This window comes from Dasypus novemcinctus, chromosome 1 (assembly GCF_030445035.2).
Source record: "Dasypus novemcinctus isolate mDasNov1 chromosome 1, mDasNov1.1.hap2, whole genome shotgun sequence".
NCBI classification, from domain to species: domain Eukaryota; kingdom Metazoa; phylum Chordata; class Mammalia; order Cingulata; family Dasypodidae; genus Dasypus; species Dasypus novemcinctus.
Genome location: NC_080673.1, coordinates 12282232 through 12302711, shown reverse-complemented (window position 1 = coordinate 12302711; position 20480 = coordinate 12282232).

Here is a 20480-nt window from a genome sequence, read left to right as displayed (position 1 = left end):
GGTAACTTTTAGGCAATATATATTATAAGGTTAAGGTTCAATTTTACAAGAATAAGTTTCATAAGTATAAGAGTTAATATTGAGGGCTTGCCGTATTGGTCTCTCTTCTTTTATTAAGCACTGGCTGTTTACTCTTGGTGTTCTTGCCGCTCTGTTAGAGAGCATAGCAGGATTCCCCAGGAGCACCCTTCCCCCACATCTCTCCACCACCACCATCTGCACCCGTGAACCTCTCTGCCAAAGCTGCCAGAAGAACGCTCCCATAATTGTATTCTCTACCACCGTCTTCTACCTTCCCAGAGTTCACTTTTTTCCTTCCTCCAGTCCTCCCCTAATCTCTATGGATAGCCCCAAGGAATTAAGATTTTAATGATGGATCAGTGGGCTTTTAAATGAAGATGCTTGACATTTGCTTACATTGCCACGATAAAAGAAGCAGACAAACTTTATAAATTTGAGATCATGAAATTTAACTTCAAATAGTTGGTGCAAGTACTTTTTCAAGTTTTGGTTTGGGTTACAGTACAAACTCCTTATATATATATATATATATTTGCTCCATAAGTTAAGTTCCATTAAAAATCTGTATTTGTAGAAAATATTTTTCTAATAGAAAAATTGAAAGGTACATTGCAGGCTCTCAGCAAATCATGTCAGAAACTTATGCCACTTTAACCAGGCTCTCCTGTACCCAGTTCCCTTGGGTATCTCTACCTATGCTTTTTTTTTCGTATATATTTTTTATATTTTTAAGAGATACTTAGATTGCATAAATGTTACATGAAAAATATATGTGATTCACATATGTCCTGCTCCCCACACCTCTTACACTTTCCCACATTAACAACACCCTTCATTAGTGTGGTACAGTCATTGCAATTGATGAACACATTAGGAGCATTGCCACTAAGCATGGATTATAGTTTATATTGAAGTTTACACTCTCTCCCACACAATTCTGTAGGTGATAGCAAGACATACAATGACCTGTATCTGTCATTGCAATGCCATTCAGGACAATTTCCAAGTCCCAAATATGACCCCATATTACACCTGTTTTTCCCTCTCTCTGCCCTCAGAATGTCCAGTGGCCACAGCCTCCACATCAATGATATAGTTTCTTCCATTGGTAGAATCACAGTAAGTCTATAGTAGAATACTAGTAAGTCTACTTTAGTTCATAGTTCATTCCCCAGACCTGAGGATTCTGGGATAGTGATGTCCACTCCACCTCTAATTGGGAGGGGGCTGTGATCCCTAATGGCTGATGGATGGGATGGTCTTTCTTGAAGTTGTAGACTCTCTCAGATCCTTGGTATAGCAGTCTTCCATTATCTCCTCCTTTTTAGTTGTTCTGTGAGTCCACTGAACTCGGGAGTAGGCATTGCAACTCAGTGAGATTCAGGGCCCAGCTGGCACATGAACTGCCCAAAGATGTAAGTCTCTTGTATGTACACTTACCAACTCTAATACTAATTATAAGTTCAAATAGAAGGGGCAATAGAATCATGTGTACAAAGGCCACAGCTGAGTCTAACTCGGTCACTCTGAGGAGAACGAATTTCAAAGTAGGCACCACTGGCAAGGCAGCAAACTCCTGAGCTACCTGCCCTGACTATAGTGTCTGCATGCCTCCAGAGGCCTCAGGAGCCTTGCTATTTGGGGAAGTATTGACTTTGGCTGTCAATGAGATCCTGTTGAGACTTGCATTAGCATAACCTCTGGAATTATCTCCCAACTACTTTGTTTTTGTTTTTTTATTTATTAAAGATTTATTTATTTATTTCTCTCCCCACCCCCCCGCCCCGGCTGTCTGCTCTCTGTGTCCATTCGCTGTGTGTTCCTCTGTCATCGCTCCCATCCGTATCTGCAGCACAAGGAAACTGTGTTTCCTTTTGTTGCGTCATCTTGTTGTGTCAGCTCTCCATGTGTGTGGCGCCATTCCTGGGCAGGCTGAACTGTCTTTCACTCTGGGTGGCTCTCCTTACGGGGCGCACTCCTTGCGTGTGGGGCTCCTCTACGAGGGGGACACCCCTGCATGGCATGGCACTCCTCTTGCGCATCAGCACTGCGCATGGGCCAGCTCCACACAGGTCAAGGAGGCCCAGGGTTTGAACCACAGACCTCCTATGTGGTAGGCAGATGCCTATCCATTGGGCCAAGTCTGCTTCCCCCCAACTCACTTTGAAGTCTCTTCGCCATATACACTCATTTGTCTTTACCTTCTCCCTCTTTTGGTCAAGGTCTTTTTCTGGTTGCATTGCTAGCTGGTGCTTGGTAGTAATCTCTTGGTGCCAAGGTGATGCATCCTCAGGAGTCACGTCCCAAGCTGGGGGGAAGTTAATGCACATATACACTGAGTTTGGCCTAGAGAGGAGCCACATTTGAGCAACAAGGAGGCTCTCAGGTGGTAACTCTTAGACACCGTATAATACTCGGCTAAGTTTCAGTTTCAGGAATAAAGGTTCATGAGCATAGTCATCAATATCAAGGGCCCATCACTAGTGGTTGCCCCTGTACTGGGGGGTTTTCACTGCTGCATTAGAGAATGTGACAGAACTCCCCGGGATGAGAATTTGATAATACCCAATGAACATTTGTACCCATTTGTATGCCTTAAATGTATGCCCAGATGAACTTCCTGCCATATATCTCCCATCACTGACACCCTACGTCAAGGATCATTTCCTGCCACAGTTGTAACCCTTCTGTGATCCATAACTTCTTCAAAAGTGAAGACAATAAAATAGCCAAATATAATTAACAAGAAAATTAAATAATGATAGTTTTGAAAATAAGAAATAAAATACAAAAAATTTAGAAAATAAGTAATTATTTTAAATTTTATTTCTACCTACTGTTAACAAGACAAGTTTACAAAAAAGAATCTAGCATCTATGTCATAGTGAGAATAAGTGTTTCAACATTGCCATCTACCTTGGGCAAAAAGAAACAAGCAAATTGGTGTACATGTTTCTATTTCAATTAATGAAATATGTTTTCTTTCCAGTTTATTTACCATTCCCAAAGATATTAACATTAAAGAAACTGCTTAAAGGAAGAGTTCTAACTTATAGCTCTCAGAACAGAACAGACTTGATTTTCTCACCTTAAGTCCAATTATAAATTAATCCGCTGTTCTTGGAGGTGATATAAATTAGCAAAAAAAAAACACAAAACCCACAAATATTGGACTTAAGGCTCTCCCTCTTACCATCTATGTGATCCTATGGAAATTAGTACCCTGATCCTAAGGTTCTTTATATTTGAAGAGATTCTATCAATAATAGGTACCTTGAGGGTAGTAAATACCTAACTACTGAAAAATTGGCAAAGAGAAGCTGGTCAATAAGTGCTATTTAACCCAAATTGTTTTGATGATAACAAATTTCTTTATGTATTCAAAGCATCATAATTGTCACTAACAATACAGAGGACAGAGGCTTTTTTTTTTTTTTTTTTTTTACTTCTTTTGTATACCTGTAATTCTCAGGAAAAAAAAAACCCAAAAACTGGAAACTCTCAGGAGAGACTTACTGAATTTTCAAAGTAATAAATTCCCTAAATGGTAAAATTATAAAATTAAACCTGAAAATACTAGAGAAAAATCTGCAAAGATATTCTAATAAATAAACACTCTAAGGGGAAAAATATTATAGTCATTAATTTAAGAATAATTTTGATAACTGAATAGCCTGGCTACTCATACTTGCTTCCATAGCATAATTTAACAAAAGAGTTCAAGTGAAATAGTCTCCAAGATAAGTTTCCTCAATCTTGATTTATAAAATAATACATTTTTTGCTCTTAAGCAAATAATTATTCAATTTTAATCATTCTAATTGTGATTTTTATTGATAACTTGTGCTGGATTTTATGGTTTAAATTCAAATGACATTTATAGGAAGTACATGACTAAATTATTTCCTATGGAAACCTGGTAGACTTTTTTGTCTAAAATGTACCAAATCCTGGAGTAATGCTAAGAGATATAATATTTACTATCACTAGTTCTTTTTCATGCATATAGTTTCATAAAGTTTTAATTTTCCTATATTAAATTCTATTAGCCACCCAAACAAGAATCTGAGCTTGAGGGTAGAAGAAAGGTATTATGGAATACACTGAATTCATAGCCAAAGGCACAGAATTAATTTAAGACATGCTTTGGGGAAAGATGTAAATTATTTATAACTTTATATGTGAACAAATCAAGATTGGGTTTTGAAAGACAGCCACAAAGCAGTTTTCTGGCTGAATTTCCTTTCTCAGTATCACCAATCTCTTTGCTTTCTCTACTGATTATATATGTGTGTATATTATTCCTAATATATACAATACATATATTATATATATTCTATATAATTTAAATAGAGAAAATGTGTGTGTATTTGCTATACAATATGGGTTTGATGGTGTCACATAGGGAGGAGGAGAGAGTGATGGAAGGAAATATCGCTTTCTATTACCATACGATGCCTATTGCCTCTGGTGATGGCACTTTGTTTCCAAGTCATTCTGTTTGTCAGAATATATATGACTTCATCAACCTTCTTTCTGCCTCTATCTGTCATTCATTTACTCATCTATCACCTCTTGCAAAAGGAGACTCGAGGAGGCTAATCAAAAAGCATACAACAAGGGAGCAGATGTGGCTCAAGCTGCTGAGCACTTGCTTTCCACATGGGAGGTCCCAGGTTAGGTCCCCAGGGCCTCCTAAAAACAAACAATTAAAAACAACAAGGAAATAAATGAAAAAAGCCAACTCAGGGGAACTGATGTGGCTCAGTGGTTGAACTTTATAAGGTTCTGGGTTCAATCCCTAGCCCTAGAACCTAAAAAAAAAAAAGAAAATGTAATATATACAACAGAAATAAAATGAGTACATTCAAAATATTTGGTTAGAGGGAAAATATGAGTAGAGGAATAAGATGAAGGTAATGCTAAGTTGATAAAAGTGTTTTAACTTTCCTAAAGTGTCACATTAAAAAAACAACAATCAGGCAGTTACAAGATTAACAGGCTCCATAATATTCCAAGTACAGGTAAAAAGGGAAAGTAGGAAAAGAAAGCTCTAGAAAGAATTCAAGTTTTCCTTAATGCCACTCCTTCCCATCTTTCCCACACACACACTCCTTGGAGGTGCTTTAGTTGCTGGTGACAAGTAGGGCGAGGCAAAGGCATTTCAATACCCACAGTCCCTCTTTACTCTTTCCTGCAACCCTTGCTGCTTTCCATAAATACTTGCACTGAAGCTCCAGTCCAGTCTTGTTCTTTATCTCACTCAGAGAATCTATTAATATGTATCTTTTCAAGCATCCACCTCTTTCTGGGCCCCAGAGTCCTCATGCTAGCTCCTCTCATCCTAATTTCTTGTTTCCTTATATTGAACCTCTCACTTCATCATCTAATCCCTTCTCTTCCCTGTATCAAAACAAGAATCTATAATGTCAGCCCATATAATCACAATGCCAGTGACATGGATCAGGAAGGGTCCCTGGGCCCAGTGCCAGGATGATAGTTGGTTGTGGCACCTAAGATCATAAGTTGGAGCTGTAGAAATACCTTTGTTCTTGCTATGGAGGGGAAATGATACTGTTTATACCATGCCTGAAATTTAGGATATTTCTAGAGGATTTTCTTAACATTCAATTAACAGCACATTAAGACTTCATGTTTATTTCTGAACTATGTGATATATAAAAATACTGTATGGGGGAAGTGGACTGGGCCCAATGGATAGGGCATCTGCCTACCACATGGGAGGTCCGTGGTTCAAACCCTGGGCCTCCTTGACCTGTGTGGAGCTGGCCCATGCGCAGTGCTGATGCGGGCAAGGAGTGCCCTGCCATGCAGGGGTGTCCGCCACGTAGGGGAGCCCCACGCGCAAGGAGTGCGCCTCATAAGGAGAGCCACCCAGTGTGAAAGAAAGTGCAGCCTGCCCAAGAATGGTGCTGCACACACGGAGAGGTGACACAACAAGATGATGCAACAAAAAGAGACACAGATTCCCAATGCTGCGGATAAGGATAGAAGTAGTCACAGAAGAACACACAGCAAATGGATACAGAGAGCAGACAACTGGGGGTAGGGGGGAGGTGGCGGGAAGGGGAGAGAAATAAATAAAAAATAGATTAAAAAAATTACTGTTTGGAGTTTGGATATGTGAAGATATTTCAGGTAGTACAATGAGGTCCTTAAAGAATACCTTTTCTGGGAAGCAGATGTAGCTCAAGTGTTTTGGCTTCCGCCTACCATGTGGGATTACCTGGGTTCAATCCTTGGGGCTTCCTGGTCAAGGTGTGCCTGTGTGATGAGCCAGTGCCCATGCAGTGAGCCAAGTGCCCCTGTGGTGAGCCAGTGTCCCCGAGGTGAGCCAGTGCCACGCAAGTGAGTCATGCAGCAAGATGATGACGCAACAAAAGAGAGACAAGGGGAGAGTGAAGGCAAGGTGCAACAGCAACCAGGAACTGAAGCAGTGCAAATCACAGGGAACCTCTCTCCACCTCAGAGGTCCCCAGAGGACCTAGAGGAGAAAAACAACCTAGAGAAGACAAAAAAAAGAGAGAAATAGACTCAGAAGAACGGGTTTGTAGAACGGTTTTGAAAGTAAGTTTTCACCAGAATGTTAATTTGCCTCTACTTACACTTGCATGAAAATTTCCATTGTGTGCTAAATTGAGGTAAATTTCTGTACCTGTGTGAGAGATACCTGATGGAAAATGAAAAGGGTTACAGACAAAACTGGACATATAAGTCTCAGAAATATATCTATATGTCACGGAAGTACTGGATATGGTACATAGGTAAGGAAGCCAAGAAATAAAACTGAAGAGTTACAGATCAATGGGATTTGAAAGCTATCATTTTCTAAGTTTCATAATATGTGAATATCAGTGACCATATTTAAAAATAATACAATTGCTTGGCTATCTAAAGGCCAAAACCTTCTTATGTTCAAAGTTATTGGTAGTCATAATAACAATGAAAACTAAATCATAGTAACATGAAACCACTGTTTCTCTGTTCTAGATATTATGCTTTGCATACCTATTTTGGTTAATATGGCCATAATCCTCTGAAGGAGATATTATTTGTGTTTATACATGACCAACCTCAGGCTTAGTGAGGTTAACATATTTGGCCAATTTCACATCAAGTGGTGGGCCTGGTAGTAATGGAAACCTTTGATACTGTAACTATAATACAAAGTGGCAAGAGCACAGGACAGAAGAATTAGTACCAGGTTTTCCTTAATATCAATGAAGTTCTAGAAGGCAGCAGATGTGGAAGTCTGTGGAATAAACATCATCCTTAGGTTCAGGCAGGCAATAACAGGCAAAAAAGAACCATATAATTTAGAAAATTCTAAACATTATTATTATTATTTTTTGAGGTTTGAGGGCTGCAGATTGAACCCAGGATCTGGTATGCGGGAAGTCAGCGCTCAACCACTGAGCCACATTGGCTCTCCCACTATTGTTTAAAAATTCCAACTTAAACTATTACCTCGTGATACTAATATTTTGGTTGTTATATTATAAATAATTATAATTTTTATATGAGTTTTCATTACCTCTTCTTTTAATAGATGTTTGTATAGCACATTTTATCTACCAAGGGAATTGTTTTAGATGCCTTCACTGCTCATGGGAATTTTATGGTTCACAGTTTTGAGGCTAGAGAAGTCCACATCAAGTTCAAATAAAGGCCTCATCGAGGTGATGTTTAACGTTCATGCTGGACTTACACATAAGTGGTTAAAAACACATTTTATTTAAAAAATGAGTTTTTTTCCAAAATTTTAATTTTATTCATATTTGGCTTAATGTAAACAAATCAATTGTTATATTTGGCTTATTATTGTTAAACATAACAAATCATTCTTTACATAGAAAAGTACAGTTTGTATGGGTAACATATAGGGGAAAGTAAATTTAACTAACACCTTCTAAAAGCCATAATGATGATGGTTGCTTCTTAGCCCACTTGACATTCCTTGCCTTTTGTTATCATGATGACCGCTACCTATTTAAAGCATCTACATCAACAGGCATTTTAACTTCACAGTACAATTCAGTCCTCAAGCATGCCAGTCATACGTGATCCCCAGGAAATACTGGGGCTATACTTCATCTTAAATTCCACAGAATAGAATCCAAAAAGTAATATCAATAGGAAGCTGAGTTGGAACAATGCCCTACTTATCCAAATAATTCCTTTGAATGAGGAGCTGACATATCACCTGTGAAATTTGGAACATAGATGAGAAAAGTGAAAGGCTCAGGATGTTTGCACAGTAGGGACTTAATTTAATTTTGTAACTGAAACCTAGGATTTCTCCAGGGTATTTATATTGAAAATACTTGAGATAAGGTCGGTAATAAGGCTTTTTATTTTTAATACACCACTTTTTTGGTTATGATTGACCAAAGCAGAAAATTCAAAAAGAGTTGACGGTATTTTCTGGTTCAGACTTTAATCCCCACAGAGGTCCATTTCTAAGCCGTGTTAGAGCGACACAAAGAAACTATACAAAAGGAAAGAAAGTACCTGCTGTGACAGTTCTATGCATTGCTGCGTTACGCTAATGGATTTTTGGAACTGGAGCTTTACCCTACCTATTTGTCACATGAGTAAATTTTATCTAACGCAAAGATCAGCAATCGAGTTACTTTAAATTTAGGAGAAAATGTTACCTATTGGCAACATTTAGGCTCATAATAGCTTACAGAAGCTATTATATTCAAATTAAAACATAAATTATTGCAAATGAAGCAATGCAATGAACAGAACCATACAACGTGCTTGACTTTTGTTTAGTGTAAATTTAAACATTTCTCTTTTATTTATGATCCCTAATTCCCATCTTCCTTTCCCTTTACCTCTAGCGCTCAATATATTTCATTAAATTCATACCCTTTTGCATGTTTGATTAAGATAGTGCTCCTCTTGCTAGTTGAGTCCTTTGATACTTTTAAAAGTACTTTTAAAAGAAATCCTAGACAAAATACAATCTCTCCAGGAAATTCCTAAGCACCAACCTTTCAGGGTCAGAGAAAGCAGCAGTTTGTTTTAGAAAGTGACCTCAGTTCAGCTCCTCTCCAAACAAACCTTCAGATGTTATCTGCATGTTGTCTCAGGAGATTGCACTGCTAACCCATAAACAGACCAGCAGCAGCTTCTCTTGCCACTTCTTAACTTTCTATGAATGTCATTCATAGGAAAGGGTCTCTCTTTCTTACATGCATCGAGTCATGGTTTCTGAATATTTTAACATTGATTGTTCATACTGTGTAACCATGCAGAGCATCGTATGGAATTGATTAGAGATTCTTGAAGATATTTTTAAAATTCCACATTCCGCAATAGTAATTTATATGAAAACATGACAATGAAATGCCAGGTTTATAAAGCTAAGGGTTTTGGCTTTAAATTCTTAATTAAATTATATACAGAATATATACAGATACACATACTTAATATTCTCAAGCTCAGTGATTGATATGTTCTCCGGATATTAATTCTGAAATATATATATAAAAAGAAAGCAAGAAAAATCTCTCAGTGTCTTAATTAACAAGTTGTGTTAGGCTATTTTAAATACTTATACAAAATACAGTATAAAATACAATATCTTAAAAATGACAGGATAATGTCAATGTCTTGGAATATTTAGATAACAATAATTGCTTATTTTTAGAAGACATCTAGCAAAGAATTTTTTTAAATGCACGTAACGAGAGACAATTTGAGAAGTTTTACTTCCTTCCTTGTGTAGTTTAGTGAAAGCCACTCGTAAAATCAACATAGTTTACTGGATCTGAGGGCGAAACTTCAGCGAATTCTAGAAGTGTGTTAAGAAAACAACAATTTAACTCCTATCCATATGCTACAAAGCAAGATCACAAAGGTGCTTGCTGTTTTAGACATTATTTTCAACCCTAAGGTTCAAACTTAAAGATCCCAATATAGTCCCAGCTGTAAAAGCACATCTGCCAATTTAAATTAGATTGACAGCTTCCTATAGTTAAGGAAGAAATTTCAAGCCTTGAAGACTACTTTTAAACTTATTAGTCTAAAAAAATGTCACATTGCAAGGTAATTTTAACTGGAAAACTAAAGTTAGAGTGCATATCTAGAAGTTTAAGACACTTTACTAAGCATATTCTAGATGTGCAAATTCATTATATCTTACTCCTATTAAATTATTTTCTCCTTTGGATGCAATTTGATTTATTTTCAATTTATCAAATATAACTTGCATTTAGACAATTTTCAATGACCCCATTAAATTCTATTATTATTTGGAATATGATGAAATTTGACACTCATTTAATTGTATATGTTATCAGAGAAAACTTGAGTTGTTTAATTTTTGTTTACAGTTTAGCATATTATTCAATGGCAAATGTGTAGATGTTCCAGAGACAATCTTTATATATTTTGAAAAACACATCATATATTTTTAACACTTAACACAGCTTTGTAATTCAAAATTAAATTCTCTAAAATTTGACACCGGGAGGCAGAACTATCAAGAGCTTTCCTACAACCTTTTGCCAGATATGATCTGCCTCCTTCGTGCAGACACCACTATTTCCCTTTTATGACTGAAGCATGAATAAAATCTAACTATTTGTCAGATAATCAGCAGTTCATGGTGGCAAAGCCCCAGCTATACTGGGGTCTTACTAGTTATCCAGGTGTATGAAAATCAGAGCTGGTGGAAAAATCTTAAAGGCAGACTAATTTGAGAAACCTCAGTGAGGTTTAGATTTAGTGGCATGAAGCACTGTGATATGATTAAAATGACCTACAAAAATTTTAGGGGTCAATTCTATTAAAGACCTTCTAATATTTTTTAAACCAAAGAGACATTACCTTATGTGGTGGCTTAGGGTTAAGTACCTGGAAAATCATGTTCCTAATCTTAATCCACTCCTGTGGGTATGGTCCCATTGTAAATAAGACCTTTTGATGGGGCTACTTCAGTTAAAGTGTGACCCGACTGAATCAGGTTTGGTCTTTGAAAAAAAAAAAATTTTTTTTATTTTTAAAGATACTTAGATTGCATAAATGATACACTAAAAAATGTAGGGGGTTCCCATATGCCCCCCTCTCTACCCTCCCACACTTTCCCTCATTAACAACATCCTTCATTAACATGATACATTTGTTACAAGATGAACACATATTGGAGCATTGCCACTAAATGTGCACTGTAGTTTACGTTATAGTTTAAACTCTCTCCCACACGTTTATGACAAGATGTATAATGGCCTGTATCTGTCATTGCAATGTCCTTCAGAACAATTCTAATGTCCCAACAATGTCCCCATATTACACCTATTTTTCCCCTTTCCCTCCCTCAGAACCTCTGGTGGCCAGTGCCTCCACATCAATGATGCAAGTTCTTCCATTGCTAGAATAACAGTAAGTCTATAGAGGAATAACAGTAAGTCTACTCTAAGCCATCGTTCACTGCCCAGTCCTGAGCATTCTGGGATGTTGATGCCCACTCTGCCTCTAATTGAGAGGGGGCTTAGATCCCATGGGGCAGATGGATGGAACTATCTTGCTTGCACTTTCAGACTCTCTCTATTCCTTGGGATGGCTTTTGTCCATTATCATCTCCTTGTTAGTTGTCCTATTACTAGAGGCTTTATAGAGAAGGACACAGAGAGAGATAACCCACAGGAATCAGCCTGAAAGCTGGAAGTTAAAAGAACCAGACGAGAAAGAAGACATGGCTCTATGTACTGCTATGTGACGAAAACTCAAGCTCGCAACAATCTCCAGATACCAACCTCAGAATATCACAGTTTTCAGGGATAAAACTGCCTTGCCAATGTCTAGATTTTGAACTTCTAGTCTTAAAACCATGAGCCAATAAATTCCTGTAGATTAAGCCATCCCATTGATGGTATTTGTTTTAGCAGCCAGGAATCCAATGCACTATTTTTTAGAACAAAGATGAAAACATTTGATCAACTTTCTTCTTTGAGTGAGCAGCCTAATTTCATTATGGTGTCTTTGTTTTTGTTTCCTTTCATTCTTATCTCTTTGAATTAATACAATGCATTTCATTTATATTTCCTACTTTGTACAGCACCATTCTCAAATGGCAATAACTTTATTTTTTCCTCACGGTATTGACACGGATCCCTTTGAAATGTTTTGTAAGAGAAAGATTCAGAAATTCTCACCTCTTCCTTAATATTGTCATTGGACTATCTTCTTTGCTTTTTTAGCATTATTTTTGGAAATATTTTGGAAATAGTATCCTTGACCAGGCAACCAGAGCTTATAACTTAAGAAAAAAATTTGGCTTTAGGAACTTGGCTTTATTTTTCAAAACATTACTAGACCAAACTTACTTTTGAGGCAGGCATTTTCAATCGTATTATTGACCTAATAATTTATTGCTATCCTTTGTGAGGCATGGTGAAAATAATGTGTTACTCATAATGTATACCATGTGTGAATGGATTTCAGATCTTTCCCATAGTGATGACAGACTTCTTCAAATGCATCCCAGAAAGGGTTTTAATTGGGAAAGAGAAGCATAGCAATTATGTGGAAAATTATGCGTTACATTGAACCACCTGCTTTATGTTGGAGGCTAGAGTGAGTAATCATCCCCGTGTACCATTAATATTGTGGAAATTGCAAATTGTTGTAAGACTTTTGAGACATCATTTTATAGTTACCTCTCCCTTCTTTTCAGCTTCGTCCATGGATAATCTTGTCATTAGTATCAAAGTGTCTATGGAGTTGCCACAAAATCTCAATCCATGATAAGGTGTTCTTACAATAGCTGAGGCCTAAAAATTGTTATCAGTGACTGCTTGAATAATTTGTAAGCATCATCCTGGAATAAGAAGTCCAAAAAAATGTAAGAAATATTTAAAGTTTATTATAAAAAATTTGAATGGATAAGCTCATTGTGGTTATTTTGTGTGAATTAGAATAATACTAAGAATGACAAATTCAAAAGAAAAGTAACTGAAATTAAGTAAATTTAATACTTCTATTATACTAATGAATGCTAAAATGTCTAAAATAAAAATTTCCTTAGGTAGAGAATGAAATATCATTTACTTATTCTTATTTTATAATAATTAAATTTACTTACCTTATCAAAGTTAACTGTAAAGTCCTGAAAAATATTTAATTTTTTCTTTCATTATGGAAAATGCCAGACATATACAAATGCAGACAGAATAAAATAATGAATCTACATGTACCCTTCGTCCACCTTCAACAATTATCTATTCAGGACAAATCTTGTTTCTCTATTCCATGAACGATTTCCTCTTATCTACATTATGAACCAAATTCCAGACTCTATTATTCCACCAATAAATATTTCCATATGCAACCCTTAAAGATAAGAATTCTTGGGAAGTGGACTTGGCCCAGTGGTTAGGGTGTCCGTCTACCACATGGGAGGTCTGCGGTTCAAACCCCGGGCCTCCTTGACCCGTGTGGAGCTGGCCATGCGCAGTGCTGATGTGCACAAGGAGTGCCCTGCCACGCAGGGGTGTCCCCTGGGTGGGGGACCCCACACGCAGGGAGTGCGCCCCGTAAGGAGAGCCGCCCAGCGTGAAGGAAAGTGCAGCCTGCCCAGGAATGGCGCCGCCCACACTTCCCGTGCCGCTGACGACAACAGAAGCGGACAAAGAAACAAGACGCAGCAAATAGACACAGAGAACAGACAACCAGGGGAGGGGGGGAATTAAATAAATAAATCAATCTTAAAAAAAAAAGATAAGAATTCTTCTTTGACACAACTATTATGCAGTCATTCTACCTGGAAATTAGTAATAACTACTTATTAGTAAATATCAGATCAGTGTTCACATTTCTAATATCTCATGAATATCATCATCTTTCCAGATTTCCTTGAATGATGACTCAAATAATAACAACATTTTATGACAGTTCAATGTCTCTTAAGTTTCTTTAAATCTATAGGATATTTTCCACTTTTCTCCCCTTTTACATATGCAATTTATTATTGAAGGAACTAGGAGTTTGTCCTACAGTTTTCCACTGTCTGGACATTATTGGTTGTATCCTTGTTATTTATTTCACATGTTTCACTGTCCACTGATGTAGAGATGTGATCACATTTAAATTTGATGACCCTTTAGGGTTTGCACATGGTGATAAGTTTTTCCATCAAGAGGCCCATGATGTCTTGCTGTTTCTTACTCTCCGTTAGCAGCCATTTATGTACAATGCTAAGATATTTCAATACATTAGTGTTGTAAAACATTTTAATTCCAGTATTCCTTCTTCATTTATTAATTGGAATACTTTCAAAAGAGGAGACTTCCTCTTAGCTACTATTTGGTTACTCCATGGTATGTAAAGGAAAGGCTGGATAAATATTTGATTGTTTCCCTTTATTTACAAACTATTCAAAAGAATGAATCAATTCCCTATTACACAGGGTGACTAAAGAATTTAGTTTAGTTTAGTTTAGTTTTGCTTTATTTGCACTATAGACTTTTGCTCATAAACATTCTTTTCAATGCATTTCATTTATCGATCTGTTGATGCTCAAATTTCCCCTAATGACTCATAGGAGCCTCTACAAGATGGCTCTTTTATATTGACCTCTTTTTGTCTTTGATAGTTTTCTTGACAACTGACATGAAAGATGTTCTAGGCTTTTCTTGAACATTTCCTGAATGAGACCTGAAATCAGCTATTTTTTCAAGGAGCCATAGTTCCTTTTAAGAAATAGATCTTTAAAACTTGATATTACGTTTTAACAAGGCTCATTGTGATTGAATCTATACTTTTTCAGTGGATGGAGGTAGGAAAAATAATTTTAAGATAAACTATATCAGTAGTTTATATTGACACTGTCAATTCAAAATCAAAACCACAGAATTTTTACTTAACCTTTTCTGTTTTGCCTTTGTCTCCTTTCTCCCAAATGGAGAACTGTGGTTCTCAATGATACCTGAAGTGATAGCCTTAGAAGATCATATCATCACTCATTTACTTTATCCCATAAAATACATTTTAAAAAGTTTCAAAATGACAATACTAACCCCAAATACAAAAACTATTTACTGAAAGTGGTTAAGTATTTTTGCAGTTCTTTTTATATTTAAGATTTAACCTTTTGGCAATTTCTAATCAAATTACTGTGTTTTACAGTCATTTGTCATATTCTGCCATCAACTTGATACATATTTCATTATCTTTGTTTCATTTTATCTTATTTTTTAAGGGTTGAGTTTTAATTTTTTTAATAATTATGTAAAATTTTTATATGATTCTAAAGTCAAATCCATAAAACAAAATATAGTCAAATATATCTAGCTTCTCACCTTGTCCTATCCACTGTATTCTTTGCCTTTTCCTTAGGGTAAATATTTTTTAAAGTTATTATTATCTTTTCATTGTTTGTTAAAGTAAAAATTCATACATGCATACATTTACATTTTCTCCTTACTTAGATAAATGTTAGCACATTATTTTGTAGCCATTTCTATGCACATACTTTTTAAAACATCATTCTACTTTTATATGGGATATATAATACTCAATTTTAATTTTTAAAATGAATTTTATTTGGAAATGATAATATATACCATTCATGTTATAAAATTGATTTTTCCTTTTATTTTTCATCTCCAATGAGGGTATTAGAAAATGTAAAATTAAATTTGTATCTTCCATGTGTAGCATAATGTTTTTTAGTTCATCCATTTTATAGTATGTAACTGTATTTTATTCCTTTTTATGGCCCATAATATTCCATATATAGACTCGCCACACTTTGTTTATCCATTCATGCATTGATAGGCTCTTGCATTGTTTCCACTTTTTGACTATTATGAATGATGCCATTTTGAACATTCATGTATGGGTTTTTGTGTGACCGTATGTTTTCAAATCTCTTAGGTGTGGAGTGGAATTGTTAGGGTATATGTTTATCAAGATTTATTTTAAAAATTCAGTCAGAGGCAATCTGCAATATCTCTCACAATGTAAAGCAGCAACTATTTGATCCTTTGTTTCAAGGACTACAAGTTATTAGTCATCAACAATTGTTGGAAAGGCATTAGAATTTGTTTCCAAGTACTTTAGTGGAATGAATTACTTAGTGGCAATTTACTAAATTGGCTTAACTTTTTCACAAAATGAATGGGTTCTTTGCAAAATAAATTGATTATTCTCATGTGTAAATCAACCAGTGGCTTGTAAGATCAATTAGCAGCTTTACATAACTTTCTTGATTTCCTTTTTCCCTTATAGCCAAGAGTTAAAATTTATAACATTTTCGCCTATATTTTACAGTCTACCAAAAATATACTTAAATGAAAATTTCATCCCCTACATAAGTTCATGTAATTTCTTTATATGATGCAAAATCACCTATATCCATTTTAAGCATTGGTATAAATTTTGAATAAATTGAATAAAGTCCCAGGGTGATCATCATCTGATACTATCTCACTGTTCTTTCCCACAAGACATTGAGAACCAGGTAAAGGGTGAATATTATCGCTCCCTCTTTATACATATTTAATATGTGCCTATTGTGTGTGCTAAACTGTGCTGGGCCTATGGGGATATAAAAGGTTTGAAAGTTCTGGTCCCTTCTTTATATGACCCCTAATGCATTTATGTGATCAAGCAGAGGACACAGGAAAACCTCTCCATGCCTTTGACATCACTTGAAGCTTTACGTATCTTCAGAATGTTATTGTAAAACTGTCAGAAGACACCTAAATTATCATGTTTTAGGTGGTGGGGAATGACTTATCAAATGCTTTAAAATAATCAATGATTAAGTCAGAATGGTGGAATTAGACAGTGGTAGTTTTCTCTATTAACTAGCATTTATCTATTTCTTCTTAAAATTTTATGTTTAGTATTGATGCTCAAATTTGGCTGTTTTCATAACATGTCTTATAGTGAGAAAGAAAAATATAGCAAAATCTTTATCAAGTAAAAAAGTACAAGTGGAAAAACACCAATTTTTAAAGTAAAAGCTCAAAGGTTTTTTATGACTAGTAATACTCATTGTCTACAAGAGTGTACAGAAATAAACATCCTCTGTTACCAATACTAAAGGAGCAGGATTATAAAGTAATACACTATTTATGGATCATTTTGATAATATCAATCAGTTTTTAAACAATTCTATTTATTTGCCAAAGAAAATCTGATCCAGTCAATTTCTAAAATTCCATCCTCATTTTATCACACACAAATATGAAAAGATGTCTATGCAAAATATCTACTTAACATTTTGTAATAGCAAAAAATGAAAAATAACTCACATTCTTTCAGAAAGTTTCATTAATTAAAGGTTAATGCATGCAATTAAACCCTATGCAACCACTGCAAATGAAATAGATCTACACATTCTTATATGGAAAGAAGGCCATGGCATATCACTGAGCAAAAAACTTGTTTGATAAGCCACATAGAATGATTTCACTTATACTTAAAGCAATAAATGCATATTTACTTCTTATGATTATATATCTATAGAAAGAAATAGAAAAGGAATTATACAACTTGTTAATAGTGATTATCATTGAGGAATAGGACTTGTGCATGTGTTTATGTGTTTCTGCTTGGGTTAGTTTTGGAAGAGGCATTATATTATGTATAATTGTATGTGGTTTGGACTTTTAACAATAAATTTACGTTTGTAATAATTCATTTTGGAATTGGAACTTTTCTTCAAGAATCACAGCTGCACATTCTTGAAATGAGTGCCATCTGTTAGCACCATGTCTGAATTGTATATAATGTATTAGAAATGGAATTGAAACCTGAACTAAAATTCTCATGCTCTATTGAGAAATCTAGTGATATATTAAAATAAAAACAGATGATAGTTTTAATCCATTTAACAATCATACCATATAATATAAGAAACTCTGCTTATGAGAATCAAACTCATTGTAGTTATTCGTTTTTGCCAAATTATCCCACCAGGACCAGAGATTGAACCTGGGACCTGGTATGCAGGGGAGCCAGTGCTTACACACTGAGCCACATCAGCCCCCCTGAGTCGTCTCTCTCATCTGTTTGCTCATTGTTTGCTCATTGTTGGCTGGTTTTGTTCTTGCTCATTGTCTGCTTGTTTGTTTCTTCGTTTGTTTTTTGCTCATTGTCTGCTCACTGTTTTTGTTCATCATCTCCTCATTGTTTGTTTTCCTTTAGGGGCACAGGAACCAAACCTGTGTCCACGTTTCCCATGTGGGAGGTGGGCACTCCACAGCTTGAGCCACATTCACTCCCGGAAATTATCTTTTAATACCACTCCCAATAGATCATCCCAAACGTTGCAGGAAATATGTGCAGTGAAGGGGAGTTGATGAAGGATTAAAGAGGTAGAAAAACAAGGCATTTTATTTTCATATGTTTCATGTCTTTATTATAGGGAGGCTTGTCATCTCCAGGTGATTGCCTTTTTAGCACTGTACACATTTTTTTTTTTAAACTGAACATAACTATTCAGTGCCGGATTATTATGGGATTATAACTGATCATTAGAATTCAGTTTCAGACCTTGGCGTTGAAGGGATTCAGAAGGGGTTTAGTATTTACAAACTAAGATTCCAGAGAAGTCTGTATCACAATTTTGTTCGAGGAATTATCCACATAATAGGCACCACATAGAATGAAACTTTGGGTGTGTAGAGAGTGTCAGTGTTTTTCAGGCTCTGGGGATAAATAGTCTGAGTACAGATCCTACCTCGTCTCCAGCTGTGTTTCCAGTTTCTCACTGGTAATAGGAGATTTCAATTTCATACCTTCTAATTTAACATGCCTTTCAATAGTCTATGGTTCATGTATCTAGTTAACATAAAATTGACAAGGAAGTCAGTGGGCAATATCAATTAAATGTGTAGTTCAGTATTTACGCGCCATGCTCTGATAGCGCTCGTTACTGGATCAGTAAATGTCAAGACTATGGCGAGAGCGTGTGGCAAAACGCCTCCTGGTGACTTGGATTAGTGAAGTGGGCTGGACGTGGGCTTAGGAACGGCGAGACTGTGGCAGAGAGGCATTACGCAGAGCTGCTGGTAGCCTTGGAAGAGCACGGATCTAGGTTGACAGAGAGGATTTTCAAGAGAAGTCAGGAGTCAGGAATGTACCGAGAAATTTCCCAGTTTCTAAGATATTGTGATGGTTACACAAAGCACACCCAAATCTAGGCCACAGCTTGCCCATCAGTGGCCCCTGCTCCCTGGACCACGTCTAGGAAAATGAAGACATCGCCACTGTGAGCAGTTTTGTGGTTTTCAAACATCACCTCATGGAATTGAGATAAAAGAATCATAAACCTATTTGTTGCACTTAACGTCTGAAAAGAAACTGAAAGACAAGATTGGGTGTTTGATTTTCTTAAACAGCTACATGGTTTAGAAAGCAGAAGGATACAGTTCACCGGCTTTGCAATACTGTTTTGTGGTCTCATTGATACTGCATGTGCGAAGATCATCCCACGGAAAATGTTGGTGTAATAATGGTGCTCAAGAGGTAACCAATGCTCATTTTCCCTTGATGCCAGCTCTGATTTACAACTCCCTGATCTAACTCCAACCCTATCTTTGAAGAATGAAGAGAGGCTTTACAGTTATTTCATTTGGTGTAATAATTAAATTAAATATATGGCAAAGTGACAGAAGGTATGAAAACTGTATCTAGTTACAATTATTTGATCATACCCACTGCCAGTTAGAGCTAAAATATATGGCCATCACCTGTGTGTGTCGTGTATGCTCTGTTTCCCAAAAAGCATTATTTATTTGAGGAGCTTTTCATATTAAATCTGCTCAACACACACAACTTTATTTGGGAAAATGGTTATCCTTGCTGTGGAAGTAGATTTTACTCTGACAATGTCTTTAAATGCTGTGTCTGAATATCCTCATATACAACATTACGTGAAATGTATTTTTCATAGATATAAAATTTTAATTGAAAGGGTTAGTGTTTTAATATAAAAGCAAAAGCTAATACAAAAAATGTAAGAATTCTCTATTATCTTAGGCTTATTCATCATGTCATACAAAGAGGTTTTTCAGCTCTGTGAATAATACTGTGAATAACTTCAAATAAGATTTTTGTTAACAGGGAAATTGTAGTATTAATTTAATCAAATGCAAGCAATCATCCTAGAAGAGTCAGGCTAGGGTAAAATGATATGTGAAATGATTCAAATTCCCTATGTTCCTCAATAAAATTTGTCAAATATTTGCCAATTTTTTTCATACAGAAATAGCCTACAAGTGTGAACAAACTGATGTCTTCCCATCTGTCAACTTAAAGTCTACTTTTGCTTACATGATGTATGTAAGTGTGGCAGACGTGGAGAGAAGTCAATAAATGGATATGCGGCATATACAACCCCTGAGAAAGATAATTTGGGAAATGAAACAATTAGTCCAAAAGTTTGTGTTTGTATTGCATTGATAATACTAAGT